The sequence below is a fragment of the Humulus lupulus genome, chromosome 6 (genome assembly GCF_963169125.1).
Source record: "Humulus lupulus chromosome 6, drHumLupu1.1, whole genome shotgun sequence".
Taxonomy (NCBI): Eukaryota; Viridiplantae; Streptophyta; class Magnoliopsida; order Rosales; family Cannabaceae; genus Humulus; species Humulus lupulus.
In genome coordinates this window covers 16609218-16620255 of record NC_084798.1, presented here as the reverse complement: position 1 = coordinate 16620255, position 11038 = coordinate 16609218, and the positions used below count along the sequence as shown (strand labels likewise).

Sequence of the window (11038 nt, the reverse complement as noted above, 5' to 3'; positions counted from 1 at the left end):
ATTGGGGCTCGTAGCCCCTCTTCCCCTTTTTGGCCAGCTCAGGCCGGTTCTGGCCTTTGCCCGATCGCTTCCCCTGGAGGGATTCACGCTTGCCTCAGTTACTCCCGTCTGCGATTGCTGGGCTACGACGGGGGCCATGATGTGGGGTCGGTTGCTGGCCCCTGCGCGGCCATTAGCGCCTGTAGGGCTCGTAGAGACTCTTGCACCCGGCGGTGCGCCTCCGCCTGCTCAGCCATCCTGGCTTCCTGATCCAGGATTTGCTGCCTTAGTCTAATCACCTCCGAGTCCTGCTGATTGTCGCAGGGGATCTCGGGATCCGCGGCTTCATCGTGATACTCCCCCTCGTTTTCTTCCTCGTAGTAATCTTCTTCATTTTCTACTTCGTACTCTGTCCCCCCCTCGTAGTCTTGCGACTCGTCTTGGTGAGATGTCTGAGGAGGCACGTCCTCGGGCGGGTCCTGAGGAATATTCTGAGAAGGCGGCGGGTCCCCGTTGCCCTACTCTGGATTGGTAGGGTCGAAGGTGGTGTGTCGTGTGTTCACCATCATAACAAAGGCCTGACGTTGGCGCTAGCTTCCTTCAGCTCTCAATGAAAGCACCAAACTGTTAACTGAGATTTTCGGCAACTCTATTAATTAAAAATATTTACTGGTAATAATAATGAAAGTAAGAGATCGACACGGGGTTTTTGCGTGGTTGGGGCATTAACTAGCCTTAGTCCACGAGTCAATATATTAGAGCTAGAAGAAGCTTTTACAATGGAGTTTTCTATCAATATCTTAACAGAGTTTCTGTCTTTTCCCCTTCTTTTTTTCTTCCAAGAGCCTTTACAGTGCTCAGTAGCTTATATTTATAAGCCAGTGGGAACATCGGATCTGGGCGGGGCCAAACCCAGGCCCATCGGGGAGACGGATACAAGCGACCTCTGTCATGGAGGCCCAAAACAAAAAGATATACAATATCCGAAACTCCAACCAACTAAGGCTCAATAGGTTGATCTTAGAACTATGCCTCGCCCGACAAAACGGCGCTTTGGCTCTGACCACTCCGAGTCACGAGGCTGATTCAGGAGACAAGACCAGTCAGAGAACTTGGCTGCGCAGTCCTGACACATCAGTGTGCAATCCCGAGGTGACCCTTTCTGCAGGCGAAAAGTGGGGACAACGCCCACGCGAAATGAGGCGGCTTCAGGGTCCTGGACGCTTGGCCCCTTCAGCGGGAGATTAGGTGATCCAGGTCCGTTTACCATGGGCCCGCTCCATTTACCATGAGCCTGGACCATATCAAGGTCCGGGACCAGGACACATAGGCCGCGATGGTTCGAGCGCTCTGGGCATCGCCCGGATCATCCTCGTCGGGGACGAACCCGGAGGGGCATCCCGGACCCTCCAATGGGCCGAGTCCCGAGTCCCCGGTCCATACCTGTCCCCTTGGGCACTCTCCATACCAAGAGACCTTGGGCCGGGCCCACATGCCGAGCTTGCCCTTTGACAGCGGGCCGAAAACGAAGGTCCAGAGCCCATGCAGGAAATGGGGATAACAAACATAACAAAACTAAAAGCAAAGTATCCAACAAAAAATACATACATAATATATACTAAAATCAACAAATCTAAAAAAAAATAAGCACCAGCATCAAAACACAAATATACCCTAAAGCTGAATAACATAACAAGATAATAAACAAAGTCTTCAGCACTAACAAAGTAAACACAACACAAATATGCCATAAAATACCAAATATAAAATTATATACAGGGTACAAAGGCCACCAACAGAACAATCTATATATATACCCTGAATCTGAATAAACATAACAAAATCATAAGCAAAGTATCCAACAAAAAATATAAATACATAATATACACTAAAATTAATAAATCTAAAAAAATTAATCACCGACACTAAAACAAAAATATACCCCGAAGCTGATAAAATCAATAAATGCTATTCCAAAAGAATGAAACTTAGAGTCTAATATAACTATGAATTATCAACCAATATGCTAATAATGTCAAACTTTTGTATAGCACTTTATACTATTGAACCTAAACGTGATTACAAGAACAAAAAGTGATGTTCAATGTTATAAATCACCTCACCAAAGACATTAGACAAGGGGCAAGAAGAAAACTAACATCGTCTAAAATAAGAAGTACAAAAAGTTATGCTATATGTGTATGCCAAAACGCAATAAGTACATTCATACAAGTATATGTTATAATCAAACCAATCAAACACAATTATAGGATAATCATAGACAAGTCTACATAAAATCGAACAACATTTTCCCCATACTAGCAACCAACCATCTGTCAATATCAATTCAAACAACACACAAGTTTTCTTTCTTATCTCCGCAGCACACAAATTTCTCAGATCCTACTTCACTAAAACACACAAGTTCTCAACCTTCTGTTATCACCGTAGCACACAGTAACAATCACAGAACCTACTTCACTATGGATAAATATCTAAGATATTCAAACTCCTCTAACATTTGCATAGCATTAAAATAAAAGTTAGAGGCATACCTCTTGCAATCTGTTGTGAAAAAAGTTTCTTTGAAGTCTTTCTCAGCATATACACACATTTACAATGTTATAATATATAATGAAATTGAGTCAAATCAGAATTAAATAATTAAATAATAATGCAAAGAGAGAAAATAAAATATAACTAAGGTATGAATGGTAAAAAGTTTATATACATTTTGTTTTTCCAATTGAAAGTTGATATAAATCTATGTCCACCTAAAATACATAGAAAACTACATCATAACTTAGTTTATACTATTTTCAAAATGCAAAGATGGATTACACTTTTGACAGAAAACTAATATATATATATATACACACACATATATTTATACCTACAATCTTTATAATATTTATGTGCATGTAGAAGAATCACAACCAACAATCTATATGTTATATATTTTGTAGCTAGAGTGATGATAAATATAACTAATGTTCCATATTTCAATCACATGTCCAACAAGTGCCCTACCATATCTCAAATCAAGTTTTCTAACATGTAGAATGGCAAAACACAACCAAATGCAAAATGGTAAAACATAAATCATAAAAGCTTTCAAAAAAGCCTGTTTAGAAATTTATTAGCTATTGATCTTTAACATGAAGTTAGAGTTTCAAAAAAGATAAAACTAAAATAGATCCATATCAGCATTATATAATAAGATATGATGTATATTGTTCGTTATAGTATACTTCAAACATCAAACAAACGTAAGCTGATGATATAACTATGGGCTGTTTAGAAGAGGTTGCAGCTAGTCAAAGCTTACATTGGCTTATTGATATCCCTGACAGTAACAAATGAGGTGAAATCACCATGAAAATATAGTATTCATGAACCATAAGTGATAAATTTAATAGACATGTTTCAGTCTATCTTCAATCAATGAACAAACTAAAGAAGTCTAGATTAAGCTCAAACCTCTTCTCGCATTTCCTCTACTAAAAGTTTTCCAAGTATGCCTCATTATTGACAGGCTGAAATAAGCTCTTTTTCTGAAAGGGACTCCACTCCCTCAGCTTGAATCATCTTATCATCCTCCTTGATCCTATCCAATTATGATGAATATATACATTACAGAAATGCCAAGCAATATTGTCAATTTAAAAAGCTTATCATCTGAACCAAAAATATAACTATGAACGGATAATGAAAAAAATTATCTTATTGTTCTAATTACGTCTTGAAAATATATAATGAAATTCTATATAAAACTAATATCACATATTAATACTAATATTAATACCAAAAAACTAATTAGTAATTAATAGAAGTTTGCAAAGGATAGTCAAGTTAGCTTAACACATTTATTCATGGTAAAAATGCTATTATAATAATGCATAAATAGTAATCCAATCTAGGTGGAATTTTCTTGTAAACTTTAACTAGTAATAAAGGAGGGAACAAAGTTACACATTACAGATCTATGCCACTTATAAAATCTAATGTCATATTTGACCCAAGGCAAAGCATCACTCCACTAAAACCAAGTTCACAACACTACACAAAAACCATGTTATCATGGTGCTGATTTTCAAATCTTGAAAGGACGGGCTGCAGCTGGGTGTTTTATTCTTAACCACACAAACGCTATGAACTCTAAAATCATTCCAAAGTAGTACAAGAAGTTTTCTGCTGCTATAATCTCTTGAAAGCTCAGCCAAGATAACAAAAGGACCCCAGAAGCTGAGAACAATATGCCAACTAGTGGGGTTCCGTAACGAGACCTCTGTGCAAAGAACTCAGGCAGCATCCTTCTTTCTGCCATTCCTAAAAGTTAGAATGAGTCACTGCTCATTTCAGCGACAAACATCCCCATATTTGACATTGCTGCAGCCCCTGGATCCACCATCTCAACCAAACCTCCCCAATGATTTTAGCAATATCAGAGAAGTACCCATCAGTCCATGAATGATGATCAAATGGAATTGTTCACAAAACAGATATCATTAAGTCAAACACCTCATATTCATATTTCATTCTATCAAAACAGATAATTTGCATGGTTCAGATCATATGAAGCTTAATATTATTAAAAGATTGTATTATCATAAGTGTCAATTAATAGAAATTTACCATGAAGAGAGTGGCAGCACCACCCACGCCTGAGAACTTCACCAGCTCAGGAGGCTTCGCCATCGCCGTCACCTTCGCCATCGTTGTCGCCAGTAGGAGCCTTCATCGTCCATGGTGGAGGCCAGAAAAATCCTCCAAACTCACAATGGCGACGGAACTTTGAGGAGCCAGTCGCGAAGGAGGCCGGCGAGTGGGGAGGCGAGCTTCACGGGTTGGCGGTTTCGGGGGCCAAGGAAGCTCGTGGTGGGGTGCGTGTCATTGGGTGGTGGCCAGAGATGGCTCATCTAGTTTGGCCGACTGAAATGCTAGAGAAGAAAAGAAAGAGTATCGGGCTGGGAAGAAGAAAGAGGAGAAAGAAGGGGATTCTAGGGATTCATTTAGTGTAACGACCCAAATTCACTAATTAGGCTTAAGGGCCTTGATTAGTGTGCCTGGAGGGCATAATGGAGATTATGTGTGATTTTAATGATTAAGATGCATGACTATGATTTAAAGCATGTTATATGACTATGTGTATTATGTTATGTGATAATTATACTATGTGATTTGTACCACGTGGGTGTGGTGATATCAATGTGATGCACGTGCCGAGACGGTCCTAGAAAACTAGATAATGGTAACTGGTGATTTGGTAACTTGTGTAACTGTTAGTAACCATAGAGAGTAACAAGTTTTGTTGGAAAAGTGGTAGAATTGTAATGTTAGTAAAAGGACAAGTGTGCCCTTGAGGTTTAGCTAGGAAGGGGTATTAGTGGAAGGGTAAGGTGGTCTTTTGGCAGTGGTATAGATGGCTGGCTGAGGGAAAAGGATATACACGATTCTTTTATGCTAATTATAACTGAAATTAAGACTTGGAAGGCTAGAAAGATCAAGAAGGAAAGGGAGAATCAAGAACCTAGAAGGCAAAGTGGAAGAGGAGTTGAGCTGTGTTCTTTGAGGCTAGTAAAGGGCTTAAGGGTGTGGAATCAAGCACAAATCAAGGTTTATACTGAGGTAAGGATTTGGTCCCTGTTTTATTAAGTTCTGAATTTGATTTTTGGAAGGAATTGAAAGATAGCCATGGCTTGCTTTGCATGAAAATTCAGCTGGTTTGTCAAGGGGAAATTCAGTTTAAAGCTTGGATTGGAGGAAGCTCAAGTTGAATTTCTGATTGAGGTAAGGGTATTAAACATGTTTGCAATCTCGTAGCTGTTATGACTTAAGAATCTAGAGCTCTGGTTTAGACTTTTCTCAAGTTTTGGTTTAAGTGTTTGAGTCTGAAATTTAAGTGTGAATTCTGTGAATGGTTGTATAATTGAGTTAAATTATGATGTTTATAGGTTGTGGTATGGTCTATTTGGGGTTTTGAGTTGGTTTTGGGGCTTAGGTATAAGTTTGGGGTGATTTGGAATGATTTGGGTTCGGGAAAAACGCAGGGAAAAACCCAGATTTTTGGGCTCGCGAAGGAGCGCTGCGACTCTGTTCTTGCGCGCCGCGGCGCAAGGCTGATTCTGGGCAGAGCAAGTTCTCCTACTTGCTGGACGCCGCGGCGCTAGGCCAATTTCAGAACATAGGATTTTGTAATTTTGAGCCTTTGCTCCAAGGGTTCGAGGAATATCTTCGGTGCATTGTATTTGGGGGTCCCGAGAGTGTGGGATTGGTTCCGGGAAGTAGTTTTGGATTGATTATGGACAATGATGTTTCATTTGTGTTGTGACTCGGTCTTTAGAGAGGCTCGGGGTAGAGGACCGTGCTCGCGGCTTCGTGGCATCGAAAACTAGTAAATTGAAAGGTAAGAAAACTGCACCCGGTTGTATGATTGTGATGGGACTAAGTGCTTCCGAGAATCGTGTCGTGTCAATGTTGGTATCATGCCATGGGACATGTAAAAGCAGCCTAAGAGTGCCGTACATGATTTCAGCGCATAGGGCGCGGATTGGCCACTGGTAGCCGAGAACAATGGGATAACGGAGGGAGCAGCCTGAGGGCGCTAGCCCTAGTTATCATTTGTGAACTGTGTATGTTATGAACTTATATGCCTAGTATGTGGAATACTTGATTATACTGACTAATGATATATCTGAATTTATGTGATGCAATGTGAGATATCAACTTGTCTGTTAATTGTTTATGCTCTGTTGTTGTTGTGTTTTCTTGCTGGGCCTTGGCTCACGGGTGCTACGTGGTGCAGATAAAGGCAAGGGCAAACTGGACCAAGCCTGAGATGGAGAGCTCTGAGGTGGAATGTACATGGTCAGCGGTTCGGCCGCCACGGTCGAGGAGTGGACCAGGACAGGGATCACCTAACTGCTTATTTTGCCTTAGTATGGCCGGTTATTGTACATAAACCTTGTGTCTTTTGTAAAAGGTCTTTGAACTTATTATTTTTGGGATCCCATGTAACAGATGATATTTTCTAATGAAAACGTGGATTTTGAGACCAAAACCCTTTTAACCCTAGTTCCTTTATAGTTTCAACAACACGATTTTATTTAAATGACTTGATTAGCAAGTCTGGCACTTTATAAACACACAGTGTAACGGTCTTGGCTATCCAGGACGTTACATTTAGGATAGTGATACAATTTTAGGGATTTAGTATTTTTAACTCTATTTTCTTATTTAATTAAATAAAATCTGATATTTAATATATTATTTCATTTATTTATCAATTATTTTATTAGGTACTCTCTTTAGTTAATTTACGTAAAAAAAAATTATGTTAAACAAATATTTTATCTAAATATGCTAAAAAAATATTTATGTAAATCATTTTTAAATCCCAAAAAACAATTAGATGGCATTTTAAACCAATTTATCACCATGAGTTAATATAATTACATTTTTATTGAAATTAAAAATATTTTAATATTAATTTCATAAATAATATAATAATTGAGCGATCAATTTTTTTTATTTTTAATCTCACAATTTAAAATGTAAAATCTTCAATTCTTAATAAATTGAAAGAGTTCTTATTATTTATTCCTCAATAAATAATGATAATAATGATAGTTAATTTTATAAATATGTTAAAGAATAATAAATCTAAATTTTGATATAAAAATTATTATAAATACAAAAGTTAATAATATGAAAAATTTAGAAAAAAAAATCTAGTTTTTAAAGTTTTTAATAAATACATCATTTTTATAAATATATATTTACATAATTTGGTTTATTTTTAAAATTATACTATTCATTAATTTTTTTACAATATTTTTCCAATTAATAAAACAATTCTTTTGTAACTAATACAAGTTTTATAAATATGTTAAAGAATAATATAGTTAATTTTATAAATATGTTAAAGAATAATAAATTTAAGTTTTGATACAAAAATTATTATCAATACAAAAGTTAATAATATGAAAAATGTAGAACAAAAAATAGTTTTAAAAGGTTTTAATAAATACATAATTTTTTAAATATATATTTACATAATTTAGTTTATTTTTAAAATTATATTATTCATTAATTATAATTTTAGATTTTTTATTTGAATTTTGGCGACATTTTATGACTGTCGGCATTGGACTTTTATTAACTGTCGGCGTTGTGGTCAATAGTGACACCTTTTAACTGTCGACATTGGTCTCGAATTAACTGTCGGGATTGGGGTCAATAGCGACACATTTTAACTGTCGGCATTGCTCTCGAATTAACTGTCAGCATTGGGGTCAATATATATTTACATAATTTAGTTTATTTTTAAAATTATACTATTCATTAATTTTTTTACAATATTTTTCCAATTAATAAAACAATTCTTTTGTAACTAATACAAGTTTTATAAATATGTTAAAGAATAATATAGTTAATTTTATAAATATGTTAAAGAATAATAAATTTAAGTTTTGATACAAAAATTATTATCAATACAAAAGTTAATAATATGAAAAATGTAGAACAAAAAATAGTTTTAAAAGGTTTTAATAAATACATAATTTTTTAAATATATATTTACATAATTTAGTTTATTTTTAAAATTATATTATTCATTAATTATAATTTTAGATTTTTTATTTGAATTTTGGTGACATTTTATGACTGTCGGCATTGGACTTTTATTAACTGTCGGCGTTGGGGTCAATAGTGACACCTTTTAACTGTCGACATTGGTCTCGAATTAACTGTCGGGGTTAGGGTCAATAGCGACACATTTTAACTGTCGGCATTGCTCTGGAATTAACTATCAGCATTGGGGTCAAAAGCAATGGTGACAGCTATTAGCTGTCGGTGTTGGTCTCTATGCCTACAGTTTTTAACTGTCGGCGTAGAGTCCCGCTAAGTAATTACGAAAGTCAACAGAGTTGACTGTTGTGGTAGGGTGTCAGGAAAGCCCAGTTTTGTAGTAGGGACTACAAGAAATAGGTACTCTACCGACAACATTTGTCATTGTCAGAAACAAGATTGTTGTTGGTATAACTTTATCGACAATAAATTCTTGGTATAGTCGTGTCGGTAAAAACTGATAGGTTTTACCAACAACAATTAAAAGTTGTCATTGAAAATCATACCAAAAATAAAAAAGGGTGCTTAAAATGCCTCCACACCATTAAGACCAAGCATTAAACACAATAACAAAAATATATCAAAACAAAATATAAAGAACCAAATAAACCAAATCCAAAATATATTTCACTCATTCTTTCATTTCAAATAAAGATACACAAACACATCATACGAAATTGATTTCATATTTTATTCAAATAAACATAGAGAATTCAAACACAAACAGAGAGAAAGAGAGACAAAGAAACCAATACGCAAGTGAATCTTGCTGAAATCCTTTCTCAATTTGTAGGGAACATAGTTGACGACAGCATTGCGGTTTCCGGAGAAATCTACTTGGCTATAACATAAGGTGCCTCCGTAATAGAAAAAATTCCCATTAATTTACATAAGTTAACCATGCTTCCTAGTGATCAAGCATGAGTAAGCGAAATAAGGCATCTAAAAACATCAAATACATGAAAAGTAAGAACTATTACAGGAAATGAAGTCTATCAAAATTTATAAAATATGAATATGTATAGATATAATGAAACTACTTAACACTTATATAAATAAAAACTAGTAGAGCAATCCTTTTATGAACAACCAATTTAGAGCAATTCAACTAAACAAAACAATAAGAGCCAGCAGTTTAAGAAACAATGCAAGCCAATAGGGGTTTAAAAGGATGAGACGGAAGCACCATAATTTTTATGTAAATGAAGGGTACACTCACAAAATAAAGTAATATCATTTAAGAATATAAGGATCAAAAGAGATAACATTTATCTATTATGTTTATATACAATAAATGGGTTGACCACCAGTGTAATTCGATGGAGTGTAATTCGATGGAGAGAGTAAGTAGTCAATACCTGAATAATTAATAATGTCAAGATTGTGACTTTTTCCTCAATCAATCAAAAGATTAGTCAAATGACAGCTCACAATAGTCTGCAGTTTTCAGTTGCAACTACATTTTTTCCAATCGCACTGTGTGGACACCAATAGTTCATAACAGAATAACAGATTGTTGTTAGTGGCTTTCTCGACCCTATATATAGTTATAGGCCTAATCAACCTAGGGCTATTCAATTTTTGAGAGTTTTAGCAGAGAACAAGAACTGCAGTGTAATACTCAAGTGTGAGAGTGTTTCAAGAGAAGTTGGATGAGTGTTGTTGTAATTTGTCGAGCTTGGAGTGTGTAATCTTTTTCTGATATAGTGGATTTTACTTAGGTATTGATGCCTAGCCTTGGATGTAGGATCAACTACACTGGTTGTATCCGAACCAAGTATTCTTGGTGTTCTTTCTTTTATATTACATTGTGTTTGATTAATAGTCTATTACTTGTTCTTCTTTGTTGGTATTCTTTATGCATTGTATTGGTTGTGTTGTGCAGGTGCTAATCCCCAACAATTGGTATCAACACCAGGTTAGAGTGGTTTCATTCTTCACCATCTTTGATTGTGATTTCTGCAAGAAAGATCAAGAATTTCGAAGTACTTCTGCAATTGAGAATTTGTTCGCTGGCCAGGAGCGATTCTCTTCAATACGTCAACTTCCAAGTTTGAGGTGGAGAAATTTGATGGCAAGAATGATTTCAGTCTATGGCGTGCAAAAATGATGGCTCGTATGGGTAATCTTGGATGTGAAGAATCCCTGCAAGAAGAAAGTAAGATGGTTAAGTTGGAAAACAAGGAAGAGGTGTTGAAAAAGGAAAATAACTCAATCATTCTGAGTTTGAATGATCAAGTTTTGAGGAAAGTTATCAAAGAAGAAACAACTCATGATATGTGGAAGAAGTTAGAACAATTGTACATGACCAAGGCATTACCAAATCGAATCTATCTCAAACAAAGATTCTATGGATTCAAGATGGAGGAATTCAAGTCTGTTGATGATAATTTAGACGACTTCACCAAGTTAGTTTCAGATTTGGATTCAA

At 35.9% G+C, this 11038-nt stretch overlaps 1 long non-coding RNA gene across 1 annotated transcript; it reads right to left on the bottom strand.

Moving 5' to 3' along the window:
• Positions 1-3086: 3086 nt before the first annotated feature.
• On the bottom strand, positions 3087-4977 carry LOC133781737 (uncharacterized). The gene is made up of 2 exons (XR_009870247.1): positions 4615-4977; positions 3087-3586 (listed from the first exon to the last, which is right to left on the bottom strand). It is a non-coding gene; the product is annotated as an uncharacterized LOC133781737 (long non-coding RNA).
• Between the last annotated feature and the right edge of the window lie 6061 nt (positions 4978-11038).